General features: G+C 45.7%; 1 protein-coding gene across 1 annotated transcript in view; it reads right to left on the bottom strand.

Annotated features, from left to right (window-relative positions):
* Nucleotides 1-16900, bottom strand: part of LOC146076004 (uncharacterized) — a 28656-nt gene extending 11756 nt beyond the window's left edge. The window contains exons 1-2 of the mRNA XM_083185763.1: nt 16571-16900; nt 10125-10251 (exon numbers count right to left, since the gene is read on the bottom strand). The gene's annotated coding sequence lies outside the window, so the exon portion shown is untranslated. The remainder of the gene's footprint in view (nt 1-10124; nt 10252-16570) is intronic.
* Between the last annotated feature and the right edge of the window lie 7181 nt (nt 16901-24081).

The raw sequence follows: 24081 nt of genomic DNA on the forward strand, positions 1-24081 counted from the left end.
AAAAAAAAGTGAAAAAGGAACCTTTACAATAAATAAATAAATAATGCATAGAATTTATAATATAAATATTAATAAAAAATAAACAACTGATTAGGAAAATATTTTTTCTGTCATAAATCACTATTTACTAAGATTATGCGAAATAAATCCATATTGCAACAGTTTGAGCTGTTAGAATACTAATCATTCACCCCCCCCCCTCTCTCTCTCCCCATTCTTTCCCTTCTGTATATTTTGATAGGAAATGTGTCAGTTAAAGGACTTGAATGGAAATAATTGTTCACTGATAACACAATCTCATATCATATGCCCCACTTCTGTCATCCTATAGTCCCATTAAAGCCCCACTTCCGGCAGCCAAACCATAGTGTTATGCAGGGCACTATTCCTGGAAACACCCGCACTTCGAATGACGCACTTCCGTCCTTGGCGTGTGCGCTGTATACACTTCCGGTCACCGGGTGCATGCTCCTTCACTTCTCTGGAGGGAGAATGAAGTGCGGCATTCCTGCTAACACTTCCACCCCACTTGGTCAACTAACCTATAGAAAGAGTAAATAAACGCCACACTTTTTGGTGGCGTTTTTTTTCGGGAATCCCCAGACGTGAATGTATAACAGCCAATACAGGCTAACAATACTAACAACACCTGTAAGAACACAGATTATTGCAAGACTAGCCGGGACACATGACCTCTGTCCACCAATGAATCACCACCATAATATTAGAAATATCCTTAAACAACTCCCATTCTAGAAAGTTTATAAAAAAAAAAACATTATGTATGTTGTTGATATGAATGTACTTTGCCTCCTTTTCATTCTTATGTACCATGTGACCATGTATCATGTGATCAATTACTACTTCCTGAAGCAGTATAAATACCCCCCTGGGAACAAACACACCCTATCCTTTGGTAAAGCTGTGGAATACAGCGAAACGTGACAGTCATGCCACCCAGACCCTATTGAAGGAGTACTACCCAGATTCCTGGCATTTGTTTTCCTGTCACTCTCGATTGGGACCTATCCGAACCAGCCCTTTATTGGAAACCTCCACTAGTTCCAGAACAGGAGCCGTATCTCCATTTACTGCCAGCGCCTTGCACCTTTCAAGTTAATTTGGACATCCACTTGGACAGCATAACATCTGCTGAGGAGGTTGCTGACAGCACAGGACGACTACCCACCAGTGGACGGTAATACACTCAATAATTTGGGTATGATGTAAAAAGGGCATAATATGAACAGACTGATCCCACAAATATTGCCACATATCCCCCCTACTACACCAGGAATCATGGGACATTAGTCTAGTGCACTAGCATTTTTTTTATAATTTTATATTTTTTCATTTTTTATTATCTTACAGCAATTGCTTAGTAATACAAATACTGCTTATTTCTTAATCATTTGACTACATTGTGTATAATAAATTGTATGCTTCTATTGTGAAACCATTCCAATTGATCACACATTTTTTTCCAACCAGCGCTGCTTAAACACCGGTCTTTTCCATTAAAATGCATCTTCTTCGCAGAGCGACGTGACAAGGACGCACAAGCAGCTTCTGATAATTAAAATATGTGGAATCCCTGCATTGTGTCTACATAAGAAATGCTACTTTAGTGTTTTCCAGTTTTTCATATGCAGATACAGCAGTGGTCACACACAATATATAGGAATGCCACATATTTTAATAAGCAGAAGCTGCTTGTGTGTCCTATTCGCATCACTTTGTGAATAATGCGCATAACAAAAAAAGTCACATGATCAGACGCTGGGCGGTACCCAGTCATAGTGCGCTCACATGTTATGTGTAACCCAACTTGTGGTGAGTGGGGGATAGATGCATGTGGACACATCTCTGTGTTCCCAAATTGCTGGGACTCTATTTGCAGTCACACGTACAGCACAAAGACCTCTACCCTCCTACAGTATACACGGTATATTAATGTGTCTATCATTGTTGTATAATGTTTTTCCTCTGACCTCAGATGTGCAGAACATACAATACTGACCACACATGGGTAGCACATGCTAGTGATCCTATCCCCCCTACGATCAGCTGATGCAGTAGGATGTCACCACACTCTCCAGGCACATAATGGAGATGCGGACAAAGTGATCATCTCACAGTCACTCAGCTCAGTGTGAAGTGTGCAGAGGAACCAGGGTTCACACATTTCTATGTTAGAGATCTGGAGAGGTTTGGTGCTTGGGAATCAGATACAAAAAAAAAAAAAAATAGGATTTTAATTACCTAATGGCAAATCCTATTCTCATAGTCCATATGGAATACTGGGGTCTCAATATAATGAAAATTGAGGGTTCTACGCAGGAGACAGGCACATATAACTTTCTTCAGAATGGGTGTACTGGCTCCTCCCCTCCACATCCCCACCCACAAGCCAGTTAAGGAAAACTGTGCCCAAAGGAGAATGAACGTATGTGAGAAAAGGATATGTGTATACAGGATATGTGGTGAGATTCATACCAGCACAACACAACAAACACAATAACAGTTAACAGAACTGTTAAAAACTTATAGAAACATAATAAACATAAAGTCACTCAAGTGACAACATACTTTAGGCAACAGGCAAGAACGTCACAACTATAATAGTGACAACCAGATGCAGAAGAAATCCGCACTGAGGCGGGCGCCCAGTATCCCATATGGACTATGAGAACAGGATTTACTGGTAGGTAATAAAATCCTATTTTCTCTATCATCCATATGGGGTCTCAATATGATAAGGATGTCACAAAGTTTCCAGAACGGACGGGAATGTGTGGAGACTGCTGTAAAACCACCTGCCCAAACTGGGTATCCTCTCTGGCCAGAGTATCAAACTTTAAAAATGTTGTATGGTATGTTGACTTGACCACGTAGCAGCTTTGCTGAGCTGCAGGGCTGAAACCCCATGGGCAGCCACCCAGGATGATCCCACTGCCTTTATAGAATGAACCTTCAATGAGGTTGGTGTAGGCAATTTTGCTGCCCCATAAGCCTGTTGTATAGTAGAACAAATCCAACGGGCAATCATCTGCTTTAAAGCAGGACAACCTTTCTTGTGTGCACCATAAAACACAAAAAGCCATTCTGTCTTACGCACTTGAGCAGATCATTTAACATACGCCTTAAGCATTCGAACCACATCCAAGAATTCTGGAATTCCAGGATGATTGGAACTAAAAGGAACCACAATGGGTTGGTTTAGATGTAATGTCGAAACCACCTTAGGCCGGAACTGCGGACAAGTCCAAAGCTCTGCCCTATCTTCATGAAAGACAAGATACAGGCTCTTGCATGACAAGGCTCCCAATTCCAACACACATGGACAGGGGCATAACTAGAACTTTATGGGCCCCATAGCAACATTTTGAAATTGCCACTACAAAGCACATTAGGGGGAGAGAACAAAGCGTGAGGGAACTGAGTGGCAAAGGCCATGATGCATTAAAGTACAAATGCATTAAAAACCCTGCTCCGCTGCTGAGGGTAGTGCCAGCTGTAACTGACATTACCCATAGAAACCTATGGCTTCTCTCTGCAGTGCTGGGTGAGGAATCTGACATGGATCCCTCCTAACATGCCCTGCAGTCACAGGCGTCTCTGCCCATGTGCAGGCGGAGTCGTGTGTCACAAACCCTAAAGTCCAGACAGCTTCAGGGATCACAAAGGGCAGCTCTTACCAGGAGAGCTGCCCTTTGCATTTTTCATCGCAAAGGGGAAGAGAGAAGGGGAGAGAAAAAAAGGGGAGAGAGAAGGGGATGGGTAGAGAGCAAAAACGATGTGGGAGAAAAAGAGAGGGGAGATAGATGAGATAGAGAGGGTGAGTGAGACAGGGGAAAGAGGGAGAGAGAGGGAGTGAGACAGGGAAAGGGGGGAGGGGAAGGGAGTGAGATAGAGGAGCTGAGACAAGGCAAGAGGGTACGTGGAGACAAGGGAAGAAGAGGAGAGAGGAGGGGAGGGGCGAGGAGGAGAGTAGAATGGGAAAAGAGGAGTAGAGGGGAAGGGGGGACAGAAGAGGAGGAAGAGCGGGATACATGGGGGGAGGGGATAGAGCAGACAGAGGGGTGTGCAATGATTTGAAACTTGGAACAGTGGCCAGGTATCACTTTAATTCCCCTCACCTCCCTCCCTCCAAGACTTGTCTATTTCTCACCTGCGTTGGAAGTAGTGGATGAATCTCCTCTACTCAAGCAGGCTCCGGCAGTGGTGGTGTGGGCGGTACTGTGTCCAGGCGTCAGCGGGTCAAAGCCCCGGCTCCAGCACTTGCAGTAGTGTGTAACTGCGTCCCAATGCCGGCAGTTTGTACACCAGCTGCAGCAGTTGGGGTGACCGGTGCAGTGTCCTGTTCGCTGGTGCCAGCTCCAGCAATCATGGAGGTGGTGGGTTTGGTGTACTGTGCGCCGGTGGGTCTATTGTGCACCAGCTGTAGCAGTCGGGTGATGAGTGTCTTCCCCAGCGCCGGCTCCAGCAATCGCAGTGGTGGCGAGTGTGGTGTTCTGCACCCCGGCAGGTCTCCTGTGTGCTGGCTGCTTGTCATCTGCGCTAATAGCCACTGAGGGGGTGGGGGGTGGGCACGGACGGCAACGCGGCAATATAGAAAATAATTAAAAGGGAGCAGGAGATAGCGTGCTAGGTCCTTGGGCCCCCCAAGCCCTCGGGCCCCATAGCAATTGCATCCCCTGCACCCCTTGTAGTTACGTCACTGCACATGGAGCCGAAGCCAGTGCCAAAAGCACCACCATCTTCTACGTGACGTGCTTCATTTCTGATGTTTCCAAAGGCTTGAACCAGGATGACTTCAGAAATGATAACAGCGCATCCAACTCCCCCTTTGTGTCGTAGATGGCATAAAGTGAGGATTGGATTTTCAGAACCTCTTGGAGAAAGGTCTGAATCTCAGGCAAGACCACCAACTTCTTTTGAAAGAAAATGGACAGAGCCGAGATTTGAGCCTTTAAAGATTTCAAACGAAGGCCCAATTCCAAACCTGCCTGCAGAAACTGCAAGAAGCAGTCTAGTTTAAAGTCTGCCAATGGAAAGCTCTCTTTTTCCCACCAGGCAATATACAGTATTTTCTCCAAATATAATGGTAGTGGGATGCAGTTACCAGTTTTCTAGCCTGGGTCATGGTACAGATTACAGAGGCAGGAAGGCCCTTGTGGGCCAAAATCTGCTGCTCAACCTCCAGGCTGCCAAATAAAGCCGCCCTAAGTCCTGGTAGACAAACGGGCCTTGGAGGAATAGGTCATCTCTGAAAGGTAGATGCCAAGGATCTTCTACTAACATGGCCTGAAGATCCACGTACAAGGCCCTTCAAGGCCAGTCTGGTGCTCCAGTATTGCCTCTAATCTCAGACTTCGCACTCTCTTTAGGACCCTTGCGAGCAAGGGGATTGGAGGAAAGATATAGACTACATCGTATGACCAACTTGTTGTCAGAGCATCGTCCACTTCCCAGTTGTCCACTCCTAGAGCAAAGATTGCTGAGATACCCCTCACATGATGTTCTGCCCATGAATCTTGGTGCCTCTCTCTTGCACGCTACGCTCTGTGTACCTCCCTGGCAGTTGATATACGCAACCGTTGTTGCGTTTTCCGACTGGACATGTATTGCTTGGCCTCTCAGCAAAGAGCCAGCCTGCAGAAGAGTTCACTGCTCTTAATTCCAAGTTGTTTACATGCAACTTGTATTCCCTCAGAGTCTACTTGCCCTAGAAGTGTACCCCTTATGTCACTTCCCCCCAACCTAGCAGACTGGTGTCTGTCATGAGTAGAATCCAGTCCTGGAGCCCAAAAATTGGTCCCACCAACAGGTTGGAAGACTGAAACCACCACTGCAGAGATAGCTTGGCTTGAGACGACAGACTTATCCTCTTGTGCATGTGGAGGTGTGAGCCGGACCACTTGCTCAGCACATCCAATTGAAAAATACTGGGGTGGAATCTCCCATATTGGATTGCCTAGAAGGATGCCACCATCTTGCCCAGTAACCTGATACACTGATGGACTGAAATGAGGTCCTGAACAAGAGCTTCTGCTATCAGTTACTGAAGTGCTATCACCTTGTCCTCAAGGAGGCATACCTTCTGGTCCACTGTTTCCAAGATCATCAGAAATTGGATACATTGGCTCGGGACCAAGGAGGAGTTTGGTAGATTCAAGAGCCACCTGCGCATTGATAGCACCTGTATTGTATGATTGATTGCGAGAATATATTCACCCTCCGACATTGCTTTTAGCAGTAGGTCATCCAGGTAGGGAATCACATTTATCCCTTGTGACCTGAGCAGGAGCATCATTTCTGCCATCACCTTCGTGAAGATGCACCGAGCTGTTGACAGTATAAAAAGTCGAGACTTGGAACTGATAATCCCGTAGGGCCCGCAATGACTCCATCCTGAGTTTGAACACCTTTAGAAAGGGGTTAAAGGATTTCAGATTCAGGATTGGCCTGACCGAACCATCCGGCTTTGGTACCACAAAGAAGTAGGAGTAATGCACCAGACCACGTTCCTGCAATGGGACAGGTACTATGACCCAGGATTGTATCAGCTTTGTGATTTCTTGCTGCTGTATAACCTTGTCCTTCACAGCTGCTGGAAGTCCTGACCTGAAATATCTTCAGGGAGTCGATCTGTTGAACTCCAGTCTGTAGCCCTGTGAAATAAGATCCATGGAACCTAGGCACGAGGCATCCCACATGTGACTGAAGTGCAACAGCCAAGCTCCCACCATGAGCATTTCTCTGGGTGGGTGAACACCGTAATGCAGAGGGCATAGACGCAGCTGCACTTGAGCTATGGTCTTGGGTCCCCAACATCAGGGCCTTTCTGAATTTTTCTCATGGAACTCTATTGGCATTGTTACATAGTTACATAGTAGGTGAGGCTTATAAAGGCTTGCGTCCATCTAGTTCAACCTATGTTTATAATAGTTTCTCCCTTGTTGTATAGTATGTTCCGATATTTTAAAGACAGATTATGTTACTTATTCGTACCCGTGGAAGTTTTTAACCAATAAATGTTTATCCAACCTTATTTTAAATGTATTTATAGTGTCTGCTGACACCACTTCTCCAGGAAGAGAGTTCCAAAGTTTGACTGTTTTGACGGTAAATCATTTTTTTCTTCTAGATGAAGTAAATCTTTTTTCTTCTAATCTAAACTCATGCCCTCGCGTCCTAGATTCCTGTCTAGCAGAAAAAAGGGTGTTTGACAGTTCCTTATAGTGGCCCCTAATGTATTTATACATATTGAGTATGTCTCCCCTAAACGTCTCTTCTCTAGTGTAAATAGTCCCAGATTGCTTAATCTTTACTCGTAGCTTATATTCTCCATTCCCCTAATAAGCTTTGTGGCTTTTCTTTGGATTTTTTCTAATTCTATGACATCCTTTTTATAGTGCGGGGCCCAGAATTGTACTCCGTATTCGAGGTGCGGTCTAACCAATGATTTGTACAGAGGTATAATTACTTTTGAGTCCCTAGTTTCCATGCCCCTTTTAATACATGCTAGAGTTTTGTTGGCCTTTTTTGTTGCTATATTACATTGAGCAATATATTACATTGAGCACTACACCCTAGTTTGTTGACATTGGAGGCACCTCTGACCTTTGGGCACAACCTGGAAGCCCAAAAGGACTGCTGGCTAGGTCCTGAGAAGGGACGGCAGACCTGCTTGGATGCCATAGGGAGAAATGTACATTTCCCGGCAGTAGCCTTAGAAATCCAGTCATCTAATTCGCTCCCAAAAAACCTTTCCCCCATAAAGAGTAGACACTCCACACTGCATTTTGAGTCAGTATCCGTGACCCATTGACGTAATCACAAGGCCCTCCATGCCAGTGCTCAGTATGCACTTGTTTGGCAGAGTATGTGAGTGCTTGTATCAGTCTGAGGGTGGAAGATAGAAAGAAAAAGACCCTTTTTGTTGGGGCACTCTTGTCAGACAATATGATTGTTATGATAGCGTTCAGTCAATTAGAGGGTTGTACAAGTGCTAGGAATCTAAGTGGTAATTTAGTGTTTATTGGGGTGTAGTAGTGGGAATTCCCCTATGGATTTTTTTTGTAAAACTTTGCTTTTATTAATTCTTTATAAGATAAGTCTATACATCACACACACACACATAAGGACACACAAAACATATAATATTTACACTTCTTAGAAGAACACCTTTCAGGTTATGAATTTATGTCCCCTTGCTTGGGTAGGATAAATTGTATAATCTTATTCGTCAGAATAGAGTTCAGTAGAAAAATCTACTGCAAATATTTGTGACACTTAGAGCAACAAAAAATATTGGTTAAATATTTGCCCCTCCACTCCTCTCCTGCACCTCACTCTCCAATCCCACACACACACAGTTTAGTTTCACTTCAGGACTGTCTGACCTGGCTACACGACCTGCTCTATCACTTTCAGTTCAGGACTGCCTGACCTGGCTACGCAACCTGCTCTATCACTTTCAGTTCAGGACTGCCTGACTTGGCTACACGACCTGCTCTGTCACTTTCAGTTTAGGATTACCTGGCTTGGCTAGACGATCTGCTCTGTCACTTTCAGTTCAGGACTGTCTGGCTTGGCTACCTGACCTGCTCTGTCACTTTCAGTTCAGGACTGCCTGACTTGGCTACACAACCTGCTCTGTCACTTTCAGGTCACAACTGCCTGGTTTGGCTACAGAACCTGCTCTGTTACTTTCAGTTCAGGACTGCGTGGCTTGGCTACACAACCTGCTCTATCACGTTTAGTTCAGGACTGCCTGGCTTGGCTACATGACCTGCTATGTCACTTTCAGTTCAGGACTGCCTGGCTTGGCTACACGACCTGCTCTGTCACTTTCAGTTCAGGACTGCTTGACTTGGCTAGACGACCTGCTCTATCACTTTCAGTTCAGGACTGCCTGACTTGGCTAGATGACCTGCTCTATCACTTTCAGTTCAGGACTGCCTGACTTGGCTACACGACCTGCTCTATCACTTTCAGGTCACAACTGCCTGGTTTAGCTACAGAACCTGCTCTGTCACTTTCAGTTCAGGTGTGCCTGGCTTGGCTACACAACCTGCTCTGTCACTTTCAGTTCAGGTGTGCCTGGCTTGGCTACACGACCTGCTCTATCACTTTCAGTTCAGGTGTGCCTGGCTTGGTTACACGACCTGCTCTGTCACTTTCAGTTCAGGACTGCCTGGCTTGGCTAAACGACCTGCTCTGTCACTTTCAGTTCAGGACTGCCTGGCTTGGCTACACAACCTGCTCTGCTACTTTCAGTTCAGGTGTGCCTGGCCTGGCTACACGACCTGCTCTATCACTTTCAGTTCAGGACTGCCTGGCTTGGCTGCACGACCTGCTCTATCACTTTCAGTTAAGGACTGCCTGGCTTGGCTACACGACCTGCTCTGTCACTTTCAGTTCAAGACTGCCTTTCTTGGTTACACGGCCTGCTCTGTCACTTTCAGTTCAGGACTGCCTGGCTTGGCTACACGACCTGCTCTATTACTTTCAGTTCAGGACTGCCTGGCTTGGCTACACGACCTGCTCTATCACTTTCAGTTCAGGACTGCCTGGCTTGGCTACGCAACCTGCTCTGTCACTTTCAGTTCAGGACTGCCTGGCTTGGCTACACAACCTGCTCTGTCACTTTCAGTTCAGGTGTGCCTGGCCTGGCTACACGACCTGCTCTATCACTTTCAGTTCAGGACTGCCTGGCTTGGCTACACGACCTGCTCTATCACTTTCAGTTCAGGACTGCCTGGCTTGGCTACACGACCTGCTCTATCACTTTCAGTTCAGGACTGCCTGGCCTGGCTACACGGCCTGCTCTGTCACTATCAGTTCAGGACTGCCTGGCTTGGCTACACGGCCTGCTCTATCACTTTCAGTTCAGGACTGCCTGGCTTGGCTACACGGCCTGCTCTGTCACTATCAGTTCAGGACTGCCTGGCTTGGCTACGCAACCTGCTCTGTCACTTTCAGTTCAGGACTGCCTGGCTTGGCTACACGACCTGCTCTGTCACTTTCAATTCAGGACTGCCTGGCTTGGCTACATGACCTGCTGTCACTTTCAGTTCGGGACTGCCTGGCTTGGCATAAAAAGCTGCTCTGCTCACCTTACTCTCCCGTATCACTGGCCGGCCGCAGTTTCCCACATACACCGGAGGGGAGAGGAGGATCCGGTTATGTTTCTGCCTCCAGTTACAGAGATCATACAGCAGTCACGGCAATACAGATCTGCACCTGAGTATAAGGAGACAATGGTTATAGGAATAACTCACATATACTGGTGTAAATTGGCGGCACTCACAGACTGGTCTCAGTAAGTCAGATAGTCCGTCACCTCATATAACGTTTCCCTTTATTCCAACCGTCGTCAGACACAACGGTATAAATGTTACCTTCCGGCGTAGGTTCAAAGAGCGTGAATCTGCCCCGAATTTCCGTTCTTCTCTTAATTAACAGAGCGTATCCATCACCATGGTAACCGTAAATAATCAATACTGATCTAAGAGCACATCGTTTAGCTTATATTATACGGGTAGAGATACAAAGCTCGGAGAAGTTTTACAGTGATCTCCGATGGATCGGGCTGAGAAATTGGCCCAAACTAGATGTGTACAGATGGGGCCCACTCTCATTAGAGTGGCTCCCATCGTGCTGTCCGACAGAACGGGGTGCCCACACATCCTAACCCACAGCTACTGAGATATGGTGAGCTGGTGGCACGGTGGAGAATGGCCCCATCTGTATGACATGCCATCGGATCCGATGCGATGCCCTGTGCATATCAGGCCTGAGTCGAAGGTCGGACCTGCATGCGGGGAACAGGGGTCGCATGTGATACATCACTTGTGAAAGGGCTGCATACAATGTATCATATGTGTTCCTGCCACATAGGAAGCTCCCGGCTTTTCCTTACCCTCTTATCCTTTGAACTATGCTATAGATATACTGATATACTGTAATATTTCTCAGTAACATTGAAATTGGCATTTTGAGTGTATTAATTTGGCAATTACAGGTCCTGAATAAACAGAACAGTACCTCCACATATAAATTACTTTGAATTCCTTCATATGTGATAAAAAAAGCTACTTTGCAGAAACAATTGTTTCAATTTGCCTTTATATTGGATACTGCTTAGATAGTTTAAAACAAACTGCTTAAAACTCCTGTTTGATACATTCCAAGTGGCTCTATACATAGATCTCGCATTTTGGGTGTATTCATTTGATAAATAGAGATTCTGAATAAACAGAAACAAGTATCTCTGCATATAAATTGTTTTAAATTGCTTCATGTGTGCTGAGAAAGCTACTTTTTATAAACGATTGTATCAAATTGCCTTCATGTGTAATACTGTTTAGATAGTTTAAACAAACTGCTTAAAAATCCGATCTGACGCATTCTAAGTGGCTCTATACATAGATCTCTATACTACAACGGTTCTCTCATTCTGACAGCTAGAAACGCTGCCAGAGCATTAGAAAATAGTGATTACAGCCAGTTCAGGACAGCAGAAACCGCTACCTGTCTCTATGGGCCTTATTCTGGTCTGTGCGGACGGAGCCAAATATGCGGCCAGGACCGTGCGTCCTAAACCCCGCCTTTCGTACGGATCGCTCATTCCGTCCGAATGCGGTAAGCTGCTGACCGCACGGAGCACGAGTGTATTTCTCATGAATACACCTCCTTCATCTCTGGGAACCTCCCCCATCATTCGATGGTCGCAGACCATCGAATGCAGGACCGAGTGGTCAGGCAGCTCCCGCAACCTCAGACCACACGGGCATATTCTCTGTGCAAAAGCAGGGATCTGGGCGGGCAGCTGCATCGGGCAATGTCATATGTCCGCCCCCTACACGTGCGTCACGACCGCATTACCATACATACGCCCAGCGTTTGCATGGGAACGCCCATGAAACGCGGGGTGTAAACATATGGTAATGAGCCCAAACAGCCCTTCACGCCCCTCTCCACCCCCTGTTCTTAGTGTACACATTTCATGCGGGATTTGGACGTGCGCCCCACTCGCACATGCGCAGACACAAAACATCGGAGGACCGACCGCACGCGGATATTACCGCACCAACCAGAATAAGGGCCTATAATTTATATATCTGCTTATATAGCAGATGTCAGACAGCAGAACAGATACTGTCTAATTTCCCAGACTCTCTCTATCTATAGGGGACATATACAGTGATATAAATCCCTACCCTACATTTATCAGACAGCCGAGCGGACACTCTGCACTGCAATAAATGCAACAGAGCAGTCATATGTGACAAGCAGAAGCTAATACTATCAGTGCCTTGGACATGGTGGAATCTCTCATCCAGTATTTGACGACTAGCGTATGATACTGGAAAGCAGAAATACTAATGCTATTCATTATCCAAAACTTTCCACCTCCCTGCAACAACAGCTCTCTCTAATGCTTGTGCTGTATATAATAATAATAAATAATAATAATAAATAATAATGTGTTATTTGCAGTATACAGCATTTTCTCCCAATAGGAATCAAAGGGGGAAATTTACGAAGATGTTTATTCTACTTCACATGTGATGTTGCCATGGGCAACCAATCAGATCCTGTCTACTATCTTCTAGAGGGTGCGAAATAAATAAGAAGTGGATTCTGATTGGTTGCCCATAGCAACATCACATGTAAAGTAGAATACACATCTTAGTAAATTTCCCCCATTCATTCTCTCTGCCCTCTAGGTTTGCATCTCTACCTGTATAGTATAAGCCAATCAATATGCTCTTAGTGTTGCTTAGTTACAGTCACCATGGTGATGGATACGCTCACCGGACACTGCTGTCTCTGCACACAGATGGGTCTAACCATTAAGAGAACAGTGGAAATCCGGTGCGGATTCACACTCTGTGGGGGAAGGTCACTAAGATGGGAGTTTCGATTTCACATGAGATGTATTACTGGACCGCAGCCATTGTGAACCCTTTGAAGTTGGTCATACTAAGATCTAAACTTCATTTCATTTAGTTGTATCACCAAAAGTTCCTCTGGGGAGTTTGTTCGTAAAACCCGTAAAAATTGGGAAATCAGTAAATTTTACTTTAGTTGTACCAGATGCTGGCTGGTGGCTTGTAGCAAGGTGTCCCGATCAGTTGTTCACAATTGCTGCAGGCCAATAAACCTGGATGCGTGTGATACAAAGGATGCACTACTTGTAGTGCAATGCTGATTGGAGGGACATTGGCACATCCACTAACTGGAAAGCGGATAAAGATCCGATATCGATTAACACGTACTTTGGCATTTGTTATATACATGCTGAGATGTCCCTGGGGGTCATATTATGTTGGGATGACTACAAGACCATTCCGAGATCGCATGGCCAACCACAGGTATACTATCAGACTGGCTTTAGAGACTGGTAAAATGGATAAACCAGTGGCAAAACATTGTCTGGAAAATGGACATGTACATAGGTACTGCCATTAAAGAGAGACCTTATCCACTAACGTAACATCAGAATGCAAATATATTAGCAGCATATCCAGGAGAAAGGTCTTCCGCCACCCAGCCGGTTGGTTTATCCACAGAAAACACACTAATTGGTACTTCTTTCATTTGTCTACTCAACCAATGGAGTGGGGCACTCCTCTCACATTGTACAGATGGCTTAACAAATAATCTCCATTTGAATGGGAGAATTAACTCCACATTAGAGTAGGTGAAACCTATTTATGATAAGGAATAAACCTATTTATGATAAGGAATTCTCATTATCCCTTACTAGGTGTTATACTGTTTCAAGGACTCACTTACCACCTAATAGGAATAAATTCCTCTTGGGAAAGACTGCCTTATTAAATCCTTACGATCCGGTATGTAATTAACCACATTATCTTGTACCATAAATGGTATATCTGTTTTGCTGTTCCATGTCTGTTCGCCTGTCTCCATTTTCTCCCTTGATGTTTTTATCCCTTTCATGTAAATAAATCATGACATATATGTAGCCAAAAAATGTACTGTACCAGTATGCCATTATGTAGTCCATTTGGTACTTATGTATTATCTGGGCTCCCATGTTAAATGCACCCCATTTTTTCATACCCCTACTATCCAACTACGCATGGAGTTGATTTAATATAGCGTGGTGAGCGCAGCGAGCCCCGCGAGGAATCCAGATATTACATAAGTATCGTCCATTTTTGTTTTTTACAATTTTTAAACAAATTTACATTCTAAATGTTATCAATTAATTTTTTCTTTATAGAAGGCAGTCAGTGTGGTTAGTGCTATCACTAGTACGGGATGCGGTCATTTGGTCTACAGAATGATGGTCGACATAGGTCTAGATCGACATGGGAAAAGGTGAACATGATTCTAGGTCAAAAGGTCATTAGTTCGACAGGTCATTAGTTCGACCGTGTCTAGGACGACATTCAAAAGGTGGATATGGGGGTTTTCCACAGTTTTTTAACTGCCCTGTGCCGACAGGCGGTATTTCATACCCTACCATCCACTAGGGCACAGGTATTCAACCTGTGGCCCTCCAGATGTTGTGGAACTACATGTCCCAGCATGCCCTGACAGTTTTGGCATGCTCTTATAGGAAAAAATGTGGCAATGCATGCTGGGACATGTAGTTTCACAACATCTGGAGGGCCACTGGTTGAAGACCCATGCTCTAGGGCGTGGTGGGAGAATAAAATAGTGAGCCGAGTGTAGCGAGGAGATGTGATGCAATTTAAACTGTGTCCATGTCGAATGTGTTGACATTCGGGTAAAAAAAACAGTGAAAAACCCCATGTCGACCTTTTGAATGTTGCTCGAATCCCGGGAAGGGGGGTCCGCAAATTGCGGGAGGGGGGGTCGCGGGGGTCCGCAAATCGCAGAACGGGGGGGGGGGAGGGTGCCGTGAATCGTGGGAAGGGGGGTTGTGGGGGTCCGCCAATCGCGGGAGGGGGGCGGCACGGGGGGGAGTGAATCATGGGAAGGGGGGTCTGCAAATTGTGGGAAGGGGGGGCGCAAATTGCAGAGGGGGGGGGCGCAAATTGCGGGAGGAGGGCGCAGGGGGGGTGTCATGAATCGTGGGGGCGTGAATCATGGGAGGGGGTAGTGGTGGTCTGCAAATTGCGGGAGGGGGGTTGTGGTGGTCCTTGAAATGCAGGAGAGGGGCTGCGAATCGTGGTAGGGGGGTCATGGGGGTCCGCGGATTGTGGGAGGGGGGGGTCACAAGGGGTGCCATGAATCGCGGGAAGGGGGGGGTCACAGGGGTCCGCAAATCGCGAGGAGGGGGGGCGCGGGGGCCCACGAATCATGGGAGGGTGGGTCGCGGGGGTGCGGGCGGACCTGCCACTCACCTGGTGGCTGTGGAGTAATGGTGGATGGTGGCAGTGTACTGTAGCCCTGGATGGGTGGGGGAAGGTGATGTCAAGGGGGTGGTGGTGTGTATAACACTGGTCTTTTCCCTGGGGGGCGGGTTTGTGTATAACGCTTGGTGGGAACGTTGTGTGTATAACGCTGTCAATCACTCTTCTAATACCACCCAGCATTATACACAGTGGGGATGAGTGACAGATAAATATAATGAATGGCTAAATATTTAAGCAGTACTATTTTTCTGGAAAAATAGGTCCAGGAACTCCAGGTCTGGGGGTGGATCAATTAAATAAAAAATAATATATATAATAAAGAGAGAAAGGGAGGGTGAGATAGATGTATATATTGTATTTAGAAACAAAGGCAATCACAGGTGACTTTAAAATCAAACTTATGGAAAATCTTATGGAAAGTACATTTTTAGTTCCTGATGATGTCATATTTAATTAGAGGTTCAGGAACTGAGTTCCTGCTGGTTCCTGCTGAAAAATAGCACTGTATATGAGATATTCGGCATGGTCAGAATAATCACATACCTTGCTGGGTATTACAGACCCCTCAGGACCACAGTAATCTGTGTAAAGGTGCCCACACACTAGAACATTTTTTGGCCGATTGGCCGATTTCCGATAAATTGGCCGATATATCATCCGATGTTTACTGATAATCGGTCAAACATCGGCCGGTTTCGGTCCGATGCGCGCTCCCGTGGATCTTTTGCTAAATCTTCTGATCTTACGTGCTGCATGAAAGATCAGATGATTTGACAAAAGATCTATAGGAACGCGCATGGGATCTTAAGAAAAATCTTTGGTAAAGAGGTGTGCTTGCCTGAAATCTTTTGTCTAGGACAGACAAAAGATTTGAAGGCTAATTTATGCGCACATCTTATGATTGCAGATCTTTCTAGAGTCCGGGCACCTTTAGTACAGGAGGAGTGCTGCTTCTGTCCCCAATCCTCCCCCTCCCTGCTGCACCTCTGATAAATCTGTGTTCTCAGCCCGAGTACAGGGTGAGATTAGTGCAGCAGTCCCCGTCCTCCCCCTCCCTGCTGCTGAGGAATGTACAGCAGCACACAGAGCACGGCCAGAGCAGCCCGGTTTCCGTGTGAGCTAAGTAACTATAAGGAAGCCCAGGGAATGTGGAGGCTGAGTGGCTGCTGATGTACAGGCTGCTGCAGCACACATACACATACCTGCTTCTATCCGTCACCTGGGTCCCTGCAGATAATAGGCCACACGACACCATACAAAACAGCAGCTGCAGGGAGCAGTGATCACTTCTTGCAGACGTGCCCACCTGATCCCTGCACAGCAAATCACGAGCCAGCTTTGTTCTGCAGCGTCCAATCCACGACTGGCCCTGAGAACAAGGCAACAACCTCAAAAACAAGCTACCCACAACTAGCAGGAAAAACAAGCTAATTGGGAAAAAAACAAGCAGAATTATAAGCGGAATTGGCCACACTGGTGCACTCTTATGCAGGTCCCAGCTATCATTGCACTTCCTGTTTGTGTCAGTCCCCACCCCCTTTTTATTCTAGAGAGGTGTATATATGGTGATGCTACAGTGGCCATTTTGCCTAAGGGCAAATCCAAGATGGCTATATTTACAGTTCTTATATAGCGCAGCATATTCCATTGCGCTTTACAATTGCAATCTACAGTGAATAAACGAACTGGGTAGATACAAACTGACATGGAGGTAGGAGGGCCCTGCTCACAATCTTACATTCTATAGGGCTAATAGGAGGGATACATAAGGATAGAATTCCATAGCATGGCAGTCCCATCAGATTACAGGACAGTCCTGGTGGGATGCAATTAAATATACACTGTAAATGCTACAGGAGGTTGTGTGGGGGGTACTGAATATGATAGGCTTGCCTGAAGAGGTGAATTTTCAGGGAATGCTTGAAATTTTGGAAGCTAGAGGAGAGTCTTAGTATGCGTGGAAGGGCATTCCATAGGGTGGGTGCTGCCCGACAACAATCCTGCAAGTGTAAGTGGGAGCGAGTAATGAGTGTGGATGAGAGACGCAGATCTTGTGCAGAGAGGAGAGGTCGGGTGGGGATATATTTTGAGATAAGCGAAGATATAAGTCGGTGTAGTCAGAGTAATGGCTTTGTATGTAAGTAGAAGTATTTTTTATTGAATGTGGTAATATACAGGCAACCAATGGAGGGACTGACAGAGCAGATCAGCAGACGATGAACATCTAGCCAGGAAGATCAGCATCGCAGCTGCATTCAAAGTGGATTGTAGCGGGGAGAGTCTCTTCTTAGGAAGACCGGTAAGGAGGCCATTGCAATAATCACTGCGTGATGTAATGAGTGCATGGATAAGAGATTTTGCAGTGTCTTGTGTAAGGTACGGACACATTTTGGATATGTTTTTTAGATGCATGTAACATCTTTTAGAGACAGATTGAATGTGAGGAATGAAGGACAGTTCAGAGTCCAGAATGAACCCTAGGCAGTGAGATTGTGGAGTAGGATTAATTGTTGTGTTCTCAACAGTGATAGAGATATCAGGTTGGTAACTACTCTTGGCTGATGGGAATATAATTAATTCTGTTTTGGAAATGTTGAGTTTGAGGTGGTGAGATGAAATCCAAGATGAATTGGCAGAAAGACATTCAGAGACACGGAGCAATACTGATAGTGACAATTCCGAGGAGGATCGATAGATCTGAGTATCATCAGCGTACAGATGATACTCAAATCCAAAAGAAGTGAATAGTTTCCCTAGTGAGGAGGGATAGATTGAGAAAATCAGAGGACCTAAACCTGAACCTTGTGGTACTCCAACAAACAGAGGTAGTGAGGAGAAAGGTAGAATCAGAGAAGGGAACACTGAAAGAGCGATTAGATAAGTAGGAAGTAAACCAAGAAAGGGCTGTGTTCTGAAGACCTAGGGATTGTAGTGTGTGTGTATGAGAAGAGAGTGTTCGACAGTGTCCAAGGCAGCTGAGAGATCTAGAAGAATAAGAAGTGAGAAATGGCCTTTAGATTTAGCAGTGACCAGATCATTGACTACTTTAGTCAGTGCTGTCTCTGTGGAGTGTTGAGAGCGAAAGCCTGACCGAAGTGGGTCCAATAAGTTGTAGGAGTTAAGAAAATTTGTGAGTCGAGTGTAGGCAAATTTCTCAACTAGCTTGGAGAGGCATGGGAGCTGAGAGATAGGACGGTAGTTAGAGAGACAGTTTGGATCAGAATTGTGTTTTTTTAGAATGGGAATAATAAGTGCATGCTTGTACAGAGAAGCAAAGATACCAGTAGAGAGAGTGGTTACAGATTTTAGTTAAGCTTTGGATAAGCACAGGAGACAGAACTTTACTGACTTGTAAGGGTATAGGATCAAGAGGAGAGTTAGTGGAGTTGGAAGATGAGAATAGTGTGAATACTTCATCCTCACTTGTGGGGTCAAATGAGGAGAAAGTGGCAAAGGGCTCTGGAATTAAGTTAGCAAGCCACTGGCTGAGGAAGAGCATGCCATTTCTTCTTGGATTTTAGAAATCTTTTCCTTGAACAAGGAAGCAAGTTCTTGCGCACTGATATTGGCAGGTGGGGAGGGTGAAGGAGGGTAAAGAATTGATTTAAATGTATTCAAAAGTCGCTTGGGGTTAGTGGCCTGAGAAGAGATGAGAGATTGAAAATAAGTTTGTTTAGTTTGTCTAGAGCATTACGATAGGAGTGGTAGGTTGTCTTAAATGTGACAGTCACTTGGATTTTGAGATTTACGCCGCTGACGTTCAAATCTACGTGATAGTTTTTGCAGGTGTCTTGTTAATTTAGAGTGCCATGGTTGGCATCTAAGCCTACGTGGATTGTGGGGAGTAGCTGGAGCAGCTTCATCAAGGGCAGTTTGTAGAGTCTGGTTCAGTTGGGTTACAGCTGTCTCAGGACAGGCAAGTGTAGAAATGGGTGAGAGCTATATACTTTTGTCCACAGTTCAGTCTTATACTATGGAAGGTAATGACAGTTTGCAGTTTAATATTTAACTCATTGGGGAAAATTTACTAAGATCTGTATTCTAATTCACATGTGATGTGTTAATATATTTATTATTATTTTCTCCCACTATATCCTGTTTGGCGCCACCGCTGCTGCACCTCTGCCTCCGGCAGTGCTGCTGTCAGTGACAGAGCCGGAGGCTCTGGGACACAGCAGGCGGTGGCCATGTTCCTTGGCAGTAGCCAGGTGGGTAGGGAGGAACAGTTGGGTCCGTTGTTAGGCAATGGACCGAACTTCCACCCTCTGCAGACGACAGCACGCATCAGTGGCAGTGGCTGACATCATACTCCGCAGGGCAGCGTTTTTGAAATATAAGGCCGGCGTCTGCTGAGCACAGATGCTGGTTATAGTTCTGTTTCTTGTCACTACCAGTGTTCCCAGTTCCAGTGTCCTGCTGTCCAGTGTTCTTGTGTGCAGCATCTCAGCCAGTTTCCAGTCTCCGCACCTGCTTGCTCAACCTCTTTGATACCTGTGATTCCCATCTTCCAGATAAGTCAGGGGTTGATTGCATTTATCACTTGTGGTATCATCTTTTGCATTGTTGCATTCATTTCTCAGTTGGTATATTTTGACCACTGTTACCATCCTGTGTATTGTTACATTTACTATTTGGGTTATTCGGTTCCATCTTGTGCATTGTTGCATTCCCAGGGGTTCTGTGGGGCCTTGCTCCTGGATTCCACACTGGAAGTTTGTTGTTTGTGGAGGTATTCCACTGTTCCATTTTGGTTTAGTTAGTTAATCCTTTTGCTCATCTCTCTGTCTCGTGGATGAGTTGTCTCACATAAGACCTGGGGGCATCGGGGTTGGAGCTGGCCCAACCAGCTAGTTCGAACACGGCTGCTAAAGGTGAAGCATAGCACTGCACCTGTCCGCTAACCACGGGGAGAGACAAACAGAGTTAGGGATCAGGTTCGGTGGGTACCTCCGAGGTCCCTAACATATCCTTAATATTGAAGGAATACATGTATAATAAATTTTGTTTTATTTTTTAGATATGTAGGTTTAGATCTAATAATAATATAGATCAGACTTAGGCTGAAGGTATTGGCAGAGAGAGAGAGACTGACTGCAAATCTCTAGTACACCATCAGCAGGCTGATGTAATCTAGACATGGTTATCACCCATCCAGGATCACGCACATTTTATGAGTTCTCATCACTGCTTGCAGTTTCCCAGTTTTCACTATCTCACATACTATCACATTAGCAGAGTCTTCACTCTCTGCCACTAGCCCTTTTTTTCTTGTCCAATACAGTTAGGAATGAACGGTAAATTCCTCCTCTCTTTCCTTCTGCTCGTTTCTTCTACTTCCCCCTTATTTTCAATACAAACATTACTAATATCTATAAGTTACGGGGTGCTACAATTGCACATTACTGTATTTATAGTTATACAATATTTTACTAACAGATTAGCATGTACCGGTCCTCCATTGTACACTGTACAACACTACACAGATTGGTTTTTATTCAGCATGTATCAGTGACAGACCAGTTACATATGCAACATCTCTTGATACAATGTATCCCAGTTGATTACAACCGCATATTTTATCAATACTCAAAAGTATTCCACTTGAATAACTGCATGCATTGTAGACTACTTGCCAATCATTCCACTGGCGACACCTCTTGGATATCTACGTATGACGCTCTCCACACAAGCATGATGATTGGATGAACACATATATAATCCACGCCAGATCTGAAGTCAGGTTGGCCCTGAGGAAGCTAATTTGCGAAGCGCGTGCCGGCTAGTGGTGTATTTTGATTGTCTTTGTGATACTAGGTATGAACGATCCTGCAGCCCTTATCAGGGTAGCGGGTTTCACTCAGTGCAGAGTTCACCTCCTGAGTGACGACTATTGCCATCAGTCTCCCCTAGCAACGGAAACTGACGGCAATGGGCATGCCTCCTCTGCTGACGGCCAGAGCACCAGATGATTGCGGTGGATGTGACGTCATCCCACACTTCCGGGAGACGCCGGGCCAGGAGGACGGCGTGGACCATGAGCCGGTCACACTTGCTGGGCAGATCTCTCCTTGTGCACTCTTTATAGGTAAGCTTGTTTTTCATTTTTGCTTTGTATTGCACCCCACTGTCTTGAAAAAGGAAGTAAAGCTTCTGAAACATTGACCACTACCCTGTGTGTTGCGTTCATTATTTGCAAGTCCGGAGGATTGACATCCATCTCTGCTGCATCTATATCCTTGCATTGGCACCCCGGCAGTTTACCAGACATTCATGTGAGTGCCGGCCACTACTGATGGATATATATATCTATATCTCTTAGTAATTAACGTGGCACTCTGAGAATTTTCAATAAATGAAGATCACCACACGGTCATTCACATCAACGTTTCATTTCTTAGCGAAAAATCGTCAGGATGTACAATACATAATGAAAAAAGTGCTCACCTTATACCCTCCTGTGTGGTATGGGGTTCCGACAGTCGCGATCCCGACATCGGGAACACGTCCGGCACCCATGCCCTCACCCAGGTGTGGGAGGGGAGGGTCCACCGGTCAGCTGTGTTACGGCCCCCTTGCCCAGCATGGTCACGGCAGAAAGTTCAGACTCTGTCCCTCTGCGGTGGATACGGAGGCACCGGAGCAAGTGAAAACGATTAAGCCAGTCCCAGGTCCCCGCAAACTATATATATATGTTGCCTAGCTTTGTATTGTTTTATTCGTTTTCTCACTTACTTATTTCCACTGAGCCTTAGTGATTGAACAGATTGTTCTCAATGTATATACCTGTATATATTCTTTTGTACATAGTTAGAAATAATCTTCTTGTTGTAATTGGTAATGGGCATTGTTTACACCATGACGCATCACCGGGCAGCGCAGTCTGCCACTGATGACGTCACCCCTTTTCCTTTGTGAATGAGCACGAGGTGATTTCAGCACTCATAAATACCTGTGATGTTCCACTAGTCAGGTTGTACCTGAAGACGATAATAAATCGAAACGTTGTATCACCGCCTGGCTCTTGGCTCTATTCTTTCATAGCCATCGCCGCATTAAGGACCGAGAGTGACGCCCGCACAGCCACCAGTATCCAAATTAACATTGGAGAAGGCACCCGGCAAATTACCTGCTTACAACCCCAGTACCTCGAGTGCCGAGCATCAAAAAGCTACATATCGGACGCCCACCACAAGGGCCTATCCTGCTAAGGCACCCACTGTCCAGGCCCACCTTCGTGCTCCTTTCCAAGGAAAGAAGAGGACACATCAGTCTGTTCAACACACAGCTGGCTCATGGAACCCATATTGGAGGATACATCAGGATTCAGAACAACCACATTGCCAGAAGGGGAGATCCTCACCCTCTCTCAACAGGACGCAGAAAGGATACTCTTCACAGAGAAACTCCCCACCAGAGAGACAGCAGAAACAGCTGAATCCGTATTTGAACAACTACTCCGTCTTAAAAAGCGTGAAGTGGATTACCTCTTGCACGGTATAACCCTCTCTGATTACCACAGGGAGAAACACATACCTAGAGGGTTCAGAATCCGCAACGCCCCGACAATCGGCCGCTTCAACCCCGACTTTTGCCGCAGGTGGGTGGCTGTATTGAACAAGGCATCCTTCGACCTCATTCTTCTAGTAGTCGAAGAATCAGCAAGAGAACTGTCCCTGGTACGCAATAAGATCCAGAATTTAGAAGCCGCAAGTAACACACTGCTGAGCGCAGAATCCTCCAACGATTGGCTCAATAAACTGGGCCAACAGATCGACAAATACAGATCTGACCTCATTCGCTTCAAAACCAACAAACTTAACACTGTTAATCGTGATTACGAGGAGAACAGTGTTTATCAGTGGACGCAGAGACAAAACACTAACAGGAGAGACTTTAAACCCAGACAATCGTCCAGAAGACCGAGACGCTTCCCATTGGAGACCGAGTCCTCCAGTGCAGCATCTAACAGTGACACAGACGCCCCAACCTCTAACCGTAGGGGCAGAAAAACCACCATCCCGCTGGCAGTCAAAACCAGAGCCCAACTAGCGGTCCCTTTAGGGCCACCCGCCGAGGACACCAGAACGAAAGGGAGAGGAAGAAAGAACTCAAGAACGTAAATCAGGTCTACAACTTGTCTGACAGATCCTTCACCCCTGAAGAACTAAGTGTCTTACATAAAGGACTGAACTTTATACCCACAAACATGCCCGACCATCTCAAATCCAAAATTGACATCTGCCGATTGAACAGACAACTCAGGCTTAAAGAATTCTTCAATGAACAAGACAGCCCAAATGAGATCGTCAAAAAATGTCCAATCCGGACCAAATTTACCTTTGACCCCTTCTCTGTCAATCCTGCAATTAAAGCCTTCACGCAAACCCTACATCAGCACATCGATACAGCGTCTAGTAACCACATCCAGAGCGTACGCAACCTTTCTAAATCACAGAATGAAGCTCTCAAGGACCTGGCTGGATACAATGACATCACCATCCGTCCTGCGGACAAGGGTGGTGGTATTGTCGTACAGAATACCGTGGATTACAAAAAAGAAGCCTACAGACAGCTCTGCGACACACAAGTCTACCAGAAACTTGCACGAGACCCGACACAAGACTATGCCAGCCGCCTTTCCGAAACGCTCCAGCAAGGTATGTCCAACGGCTACATAGATGATAAGACTAGACAAGCACTCATGGAACCCAGT

The sequence above is a fragment of the Crinia signifera genome, chromosome 4 (assembly GCF_055691185.1).
Source record: "Crinia signifera chromosome 4, ASM5569118v1, whole genome shotgun sequence".
Classification (NCBI taxonomy): Eukaryota; Metazoa; Chordata; class Amphibia; order Anura; family Myobatrachidae; genus Crinia; species Crinia signifera.